General features: G+C 47.9%; 1 non-coding gene across 1 annotated transcript; it reads right to left on the bottom strand.

Annotated features, from left to right (window-relative positions):
- Positions 1-6,565: 6,565 nt before the first annotated feature.
- Positions 6,566-6,691, bottom strand: LOC115063734. The gene has a single exon (XR_003843614.1). It is a non-coding gene; the product is annotated as a small nucleolar RNA SNORA17 (small nucleolar RNA).
- Positions 6,692-8,268: the final 1,577 nt, after the last annotated feature.

The following is an 8,268-nucleotide window of genomic DNA, read 5'->3' as shown; positions in this document are numbered from 1 at the left end:
CCAGCCCTGTGGCGGAGGCGAGAGAGGAGGGGCTGTGGAGCCTGGAATGCGCCTGGGAGCGCGCCCAAGCCTCTGCTCTGGGAAAAGACCCGGTGCGACGCCTCGCGACCAAGGGTGGCCAGTGCCCACCCTGGCTGCCCCACTGTCCGCAGTCCCCACTGCCCGCCGGGAGAGACCTAGGCCCCTGCCAACTACACGTGGCTGATCAATGAGCCAAATTTAGGTCTGTCCCACTTCAAAGCCCACATAAGGACACCTTCTTGGACAAGAGAGAACAGGGTTAGTGTGGCAGAAAGATGACCTTCATAAATTGGCCCAGGTTAGACCACGTCTTCTTAAACTGTGGGCCGAAAAAATGGGAGCTGAGTTACTGAATTTAGCAAATGGTGAGGCACGAAACCAGAAATTAATTCAAAATCAAGTATAATGGATCCAAGGCATCTTTGGTCTCCATAACTGCTACTGGTCAGATGCCCAGGGGCACTACGGGAATGATCACACACACACACACACACACACACACACACACACACACACACACACACACCTAGGACGCTTGGCTCAGATCTCAGACTAACTTACGTTATGAAATGAAGTGTTTTTACTGTACACGCTAAGGTTTTTTTTTTTTTTTTTTTTTTTTTTTTTTTTGCTACTTTGTACTACTTACTTATATGAAGTGGTATGCTCCGTGTGACAATTTTATAACCAATCAATTTAGGTGGGAAAAAAGTCAAAACTGGCAGTGGTGGCGCATGCCTTTAATCCCAGCACTCGGGAGTCAGAGGCGGGCGGATTTCTGAGTTCGAGGCCAACCTGGTCTACAAAGTGAGTTCCAGGACAGACAGGGCTACACAGAGATACCCTGAAACCCTGTCTCGAAAAACAAAACACAAAAAACAAAACAAAACAAAAAAGTCAAAACTGCTTCTTATTCTTCAATATCAAATATTTAGCCAAGATTTAATTCTTCATGTAAAAATAAATAAAGCATATCAAATTTCCGATGATCTTTAATAAAGGATAAAATTATATTTATACCAAATAATTACTTTAAAATAAATTTATGATTTATTACCAGTAAGTGTTTGATATGTACATTTCTCCATGTGCTTGAATTCTTAGGGTTGCAGAAATATTTCTCAGTGAAAAGAAACTGAGAATGAGAAGTTTAAAAGGGCTCTAAGTTAGACTCAGTCACCCTTTGGACAACTCTGCCAGTTTTGTTTGTTTATTTGTTTGTTGGTTTGGTTTGGTTTTTCGAGACAGGGTTTCTCTGTGTAGTCCTGGCTGTCCTGGAACTCNCTCTGTAGACCAGGCTGGCCTTTGCCTGCCTCTGCCTCCCAAGTGCTGGGATTAAAGACATGTGCTACCACTGCCCAGCCTGTTTGTTTGGTTTGGTTTTTTTTTGTTTGTTTGTTTTTGTTTTTGTTTTTGTTTTTGTTTTTGTTTTGCTTTTTGAGACAGGGTTTCTCTGTGTAGCCCTGGCTGTCCTGGAACTCACTTTGTAGACCAGGCTGGCCTCGAACTCAGAAATCCACCTGATTCTGCCTTCCGAGTGCTGGGACGTGCACCACTACGCCGGGCTCTGCCAGTTTTTAAAACAGTGCTCCCTAGGGTTTTAGGAGGGTGCATGCTCAGTAACTAAGTTAAGAGGGCATATGCTCAGTGACTAGGTTAGGAGGGCGCATGCTCGATGACTAAATAGGGCACATGCCTCAGTGACTGAGTCTATAGCCTTCTTTCTAGTTTTCCGTCTGTTTCCCAAGGGTTTAAAGTAAAGGCCCAGCTACAGAACCCGCCTGGGGTCTGGTTAGGTAACAGCCCTGTGACAGGCATGGGATTGAGGTCCCTGTACTCAGGCTATGAGTGAACCAGATGTCTCAGACCTCTACCCCTGGAAAACATAATTTAGTTCTCTTTGAAAGGACATTTTGTGAAGCTCACTCTTATGTATGGAATGGTTCTGAAGCCCACAGCCCCTGACCTGGAATTGCTTTAGATGGAAAGCAGAAGGCAAGCAGAGAGTCCTTTCTTGGCCTGTTAGAGATGCTATAACAAAGTACTCCAGACTAGACAGTGTACAAACAATACAATGTGTGCAGAGAGGCTCTGCAAGCTAGAAGGTCAAGATTGAGACATCCATTGGCAGAACTGATGTCTGATAAAGCTTACTTCACCCTCACTTGTGGGAACAGACAGGAGATCGATAAGGATTCCTTTGGGGGCGGGGTTGAGACAGGGTTTCTCTATGTAGCTCTGACTGTTCTGGAGCTTGCTCTGTAGACCGGGCTGCCCTTGAATTCAGAGATCCTCCTGCCTTTGCCTCCCAAGTGATGGGATTAAAGGCACGTTCCACCACTACCAGCATGAGGTCTCTTTTATAAGGACACTATAGTTATCTAATTTAGAAATGTCCTAAGGCCACATCTCCTAACACTATCATACTGAGGAAGGAGTTTAAAATATGACCATAGCCAGTTCCCTGGAAAGCACGGAGCACAGGGCACTGTGCATGGGACCTGCCGGCCACCCAGGCATTGACTATCCAACAAATCCCACTGAGCTGTTTCCTCCCATCCACTGCAGCGAGCAAAGTCCATGTCCTTGTGCTTTGAAAGTCTTGCCAAGAGACCCACTCAGAACACTGCATGTCACTGTCCAGGTAGAGAGGAAAGGACAGCAGCCAAAACCAGGGTAGCCGGTAGAGATGGTGGGTTTCTGTGTCAGTCTCCAATGTGTCTGCTGGCTATGAGAGAGCCACCCGTCTCCTGGCTGGGCTTGCCTCTCCTGTGAATGAAAGCTTTCTTTCTACTCGGAATGGCTATTTATTTTGACTTTTAATCTTCCCCGTATTTACATGGCAACTTCCAAGCACTCTTAGCGGTTCTGGTTACATAGTGGACACTAGAGGCTGGGCGGATGTGAGGAAGCCCTCTTTCTCTCCTTTTACCCTTTCCCCAGTCATAAAGCTGAGACATACCAGATTTCAAAGAGGAAGAGAATGAATCAACGTGGGGGCTAATCTCCTTTGTCAGCTTGACAGGGTTTGAAATCATGTAAGAGACACACCTCCTAGGCTTGGCAAGGAGAGTGTGCCCAGAGAGATTTAATTAGGAGAGATGACAGTTTTTGAATGTGGGTGGTACCGTCCCCTTGGCTGGGGGCCTGGACTGAGGAAGAGGTGGGAAAGCAGAAGCCAGATGAGCTACAGCCTTCTCCACCGTGCTGCACTCAATCCATGAACCCAAAGAAGCCCTTCTTCTTCCACTCGCCTCTTGTCAGGCATTTAGTCCTAGTGGTGAGGCAGGCTAACAGCATGGTTAGTGACTTGCCTGGGGTATGCAGATCCAGACTAAATGTCCCCTCAGAAGGGTGCTTCCAGAACATTCCATCTTAATCTAATCCTCCCTTCACTTTTAGGAACCTAAGGACGTCTGCAGTTTTACTCGAAGTGGCACAAATGCCTCTGCATCTTGTCATTATTTCTAAAAGTCAACAGGAACTTTTGCTTTTTTGTTGTCCCTGTTTGCTAATTCCCATTTGTGACCTTTGACCTATGGCTGACTCCCATTAGTGTTCTGGGTTCATCTGAATTAATTTTCTGAGGTCTGGCAACCCTTTTCTCTCTGCCCTCAGTTATCCTGATCTGCAGTAACCAAAGCAGACGACCCACAGGCAGAACTTGTCAAGGGTGCCTCAAACGTGGCTAGCAGCTGGAGCGATGCTCAGTGGTTTAGAGCACTTGCCGTTCTTGCACATGACCTAGGTTCAGTTCCCAGTACCCATGTGGCAGCTCACAACCATCCCTCCCTCCAGTTCCAGGGGATTCAACATCCTTTTCTGGCCTTTGTGGGTATCTGGTACACATATGGTGCACATACACATGTGTGGGTAAAACACTCATATACATAAAATAAAGTAAATCTAAAAAGCAGGTGGCTTTGATATAAGCTCTACAATTATGGATTCCTCTGGCCTATCAGCTAGTCTGCTCCCTTTGCTTCCTCTCTGCTGTGTTCAGGAGAATATCTGGGGATGCTGGAGGGCTCTGCTTGGGTGGTGGTGACATCTAAAGAGAATAGTTTTGGAGCCAGGGAAATGTCTCAGCAGATAAACGCTCCTGCCACCAAGACTGATTACCTGCCTGTGATCCTTTGACTCTACACAGTTGGACAGAACCAAACTCCACAGGTTGTTCCCTGCCCTCCACATGAACACCATTGTGTATGAGAGAGCACATGCATATATACATACATGCATGCATGTATGTATATATGCATGTATGCATGCATGTATGTATGTATGCATGTATGTATGTATGCATGTATGTATGTATGCATGTATGTATGTATGCATGTATGTATGTATGCATGTATGTACGCATGCATGCATGTATGTATAGGTTCTTTGTGAATTTCATATCATACACCCAGATCCCACCCATCTCCCCCCCCCTTGTACCCATTCTCCACCCTTGCAACCTCCCCCACAGCAGAGGAAAACCAATCTCATTGTGGAAGCTGTAGTGCATCAGTGTATCGCACAGGACACCCTTTGGTCCACACATCTTTACTTGCAAATGTTCATTGCAACGAGTCCTTGGTCCCGTTTGAGGCCTTTGGCTTCTGCTGTACCTCACTGGGACTCCTCCGATATCCTGTCTGTTGCCCTGTGTCTTGGAGATCCTAGAGTTTTGGATCTGTAGGAATGGCCCTTTTATGTGCTCTGGCATTTTATAGATGGGGTAGATGTTGGGGAGGGCCCTGGATCTGGGCCTGAGGAATATCTGAGCTGGTTAGCCAGCTGGCTCTCTGGCTTCCACACTCTCCAGGCTGGCTCACCAGTAACTCCTCAAAACCAGGGCCAGCTCTGCCCTGCACTCCAGTCAAGATGCAGGGCCCACTCTCCCAAGTGCTACAGCAGGTAAGGGAGGGCCAATTCTTCTGCTCTCATGACTCTGTCAGGGCTAGCTCTCCTGCCTGCTGCCACTGGTGAGGGCAGAAGGAAGGGGGAGGGGATCTCTCCTTCTCCAATACCACCACAGCAGGGCCATCTCTCACACCTCCTGGGCCAGCTCAGCAGCGACCCCCAAAACAAGGATCAGCTCCACCCTACTGTCCAGAGGTGCTGGGCCCATTCTCCTCTGTTGACCTCAGGGCCAGCTCCTCTGCCCACCATAGGCAGCGAGGGATGGGGGAGGGGCATCTCTCCTTTGCCCATGTCACTGCACAGCAGACAAGTGGCAGGCCAGCTTTCCCACGCTCACTCCCCAGGACCAGCTCAACCATGCCCCCCTGTACCTCCCGCCCCACAAGGGTCAGCTCTACTGTGATGACCAGGTGAGGTTCAGGACCCACTTTCCTGAATGCTGCAGCTGGTGAGGGGGAGGGCCCGTTCTCTTGATCGCATGACCGGAGGGCCAGGTCTCCCACCTGCCACAAGTGGTGAGGAGTCAGGGTATAGGAGGCTATCTCTTCCTCATCTATGACACTGCATGGAAAATAAGTCATGAGGCAAGCTCTCCCACACTAGTATCTGGGACCAGATCACCAGTAACTCCTGAAATGTATGTGTGTGTCCTCCTCAGTACTGCAGCTGGCTAGGGGTGGGGCCAGCGCTCCTGCTCTCATAACTCCAGGGCTAGCTCTCCCATGATGCTCAGGTAAGGGGTGAAGCAATTCTGCAAGGCCCTCAGACATCACCATCTCCCCCAGCAGCAGCCCAGACCAGGGCTGACCACTTGGCCTTTAGTGGTAACAGACTCTTGCTGTTGCAAGGCCACAGACATAGGGGTGGCCCCTGGTGGCAGCATAGGCCATGACCCCATGTGGTCGTGGTCCCATGTGGTACCACCAGCTACTCACACCAGCCTCCCTCCCCAAACTTGATGGCTCAAAACCTACTCCAGTGGTGGGTATCCCCTCCCCCGCTTTCTCCCACACAGACTTTTGCTGAGTTAAAGTTTGTAAGTAAACTGTTTGTTTAAAAAAACGAAACAAAACAAAACATCAGAGCTGGCACAGTATTGGGGTAACAGGACTTGCCACCAAGCCTGACAACCTTGAGGGTAGTTCCTTACTATCCTCCAGTCTCCAGTTCTGCTTCTTCGTTGTGCCCACATTCTTCTGTTTCTATTCCATCTCTCCACCACTTACTTGCTCCTCTTAGTGGGGCCCAGGATCTCTGAGTGTCTGGGGTTGTCTCAGGCGTGGTCCCCGGAGTGCTAAGCCTACTTGTGCATTATAGCTCTGGGCTGGGGGCATCTCAGGCCTGAGGCCCTCCTCAGACCTGCTCAGCACTGGACTAGTGGTCACCTTTGGCTAGCTCCCTGTTGGGGCTCTATGGTGCCAGTCTGGTGGTCATCTGGGGCTCACTTCTTGCCTAGCCCTCCTGAGTGGCCCCTGGAAAGGGTCGTCTGTCTCCAGCTCACTCCCACTCCGTTTCTGGGCCAGCAGGTCTCAGGCAGGGTTCTTTTAGTCTCCAGCTTGCTACCCATCCTGGGAGTCTATCCAGGCCTGCCTGGCACGGGACTGGTGGTTGTCTCAGGCCTCCCTTTTCAGGGATTGCTAGGCTACTAATCATTCAGGTGTTCATAGGTTAGAACACAGCCAGGACATAGCCTCTCTTCTCTCTGCTACCTATGACACACATGTGACACAGCAGCCACACCTGCTCCTCTAGCGGCAAGGGCAAATACAGTTTTTTATTTAAAGAAACTGGTTTAGGGGCAGAGGATGTAGCGCAGTTGGTAGAATCCTTGACTGATGTTAGTGAAACTCGAATTGGCTCCTCAGCACTGCATAAGCCACCGGAAGCACTCACCTATAGTAGTATCGCTTGGGAGGTGAAAGCAAGACTACAGAGGAAGAAGAGGACAGTTGAATCTTAATTTTTACTAATATTCTGTCTGTGTAGATAGACAAACTCCTGTGTCATTCTTAAAGTACTGGACACCTTTTTCTTTGGACACAGGAGCTCTCACTGGTCTGGAACTTACCAATAGGCTAGGCTGGTTGGCCCCAGGATCCTCCTGTCTCTGCCTCGCCAACAATGGGATTAGGGGAATACCCCACCAGGGCTTGTTTTTTTATACATGGGTTCTGGGACTCAATCTCAGGTCCTGATGTTTATAAGGTAAGCATCTTACTCAATGAACCATCTCCTCAGCATTTATTTATTCATTTATTTAATCATTTATTTATCTATCTGATAGGCTCTTACTATGATTACAGAAACCCCATCACTCCTGGCTAAGAGAGAAAGATTTGTTGTAGAAGTCCGTGTTGACCACCTGGCTGCTGGCAGCGCACAATGATTCCAGGGCTGTCCTGTGGGGCCTTCCTTCATGGTCCCTTAGGGTGCCCACATCATGGTTCTCTCCTGATCCATGCATGACCCAGTCTTGCTGTCGGCGTCTTGCTTCATGGGTCTGCATCTGCCTATGACTCTGAATGTCATTAACCTCTAAGAAACTATTCCGAAGGTCTCAGGGACAAAGCCTAGCATGCTAGTCTGACCAGGAATAACATGGCGAGAGGAGGGAGGGGAATCACTCAGCAGGAGAGCCATGACTTCATCCAATTCCTTCATTATACAAATATTTATCAAGTGCCAACTCCAGGCCTGGCCCTGAGCCAGGTGCTATGTTATGCTCACACATTATATCGGTCAGCAAGCCATGCAGTTGTGTATAACATTGAGGACATTGTCTGGCTGTGTACAACATCAGGACAGACCAAAGAAACCATTGGCCATGCCCTGAGGACTACTTTCAATCTTACAAAACCCATGCCTGTTTAAAAAAGACAAACAAACAAGAACTAGACCTCATTGTGTCATGATTACAGAACAAACATCATTCAGTGTCTGTCAAGGGCAGAGAGGCTTTGAAAACCCACAAATGCCTTTCTACAGTAAAGTCTAAATGCATGTGGAAGGGGCAAAGTAGTGGGCTCAGTTGGTGGATGATGTAATTCTTGGAGTCAGACATGGCTGAGCTAAACCTCGCCTGAGTAGGTACTAATGGGGACTTGTGTCTCTCCACCTCTTTTTATTCCTCATTTATATGAAAATAAAAACATTTATCAGAGCCAATAAGACATCCTAAATAATAAAGAGCCAGACATGAAAGAGTCAGGATAAATAACACTAAGAATATTTCAAGAAGCTCTAGGAAATTATTTTATGTTTACTTAAAGTTATATATAACATATATACATAGAGTTTAGTTGAAGTTAAACTATTCGAGGTGACAGAGTATCTAAC

The sequence above is a fragment of the Mus pahari genome, chromosome 3 (assembly GCF_900095145.1).
Source record: "Mus pahari chromosome 3, PAHARI_EIJ_v1.1, whole genome shotgun sequence".
In the NCBI taxonomy this organism is placed as follows: Eukaryota; Metazoa; Chordata; class Mammalia; order Rodentia; family Muridae; genus Mus; species Mus pahari.
Note: the sequence above shows the minus strand (reverse complement) of the source record. Positions and strands in the feature narration are given on the sequence as shown.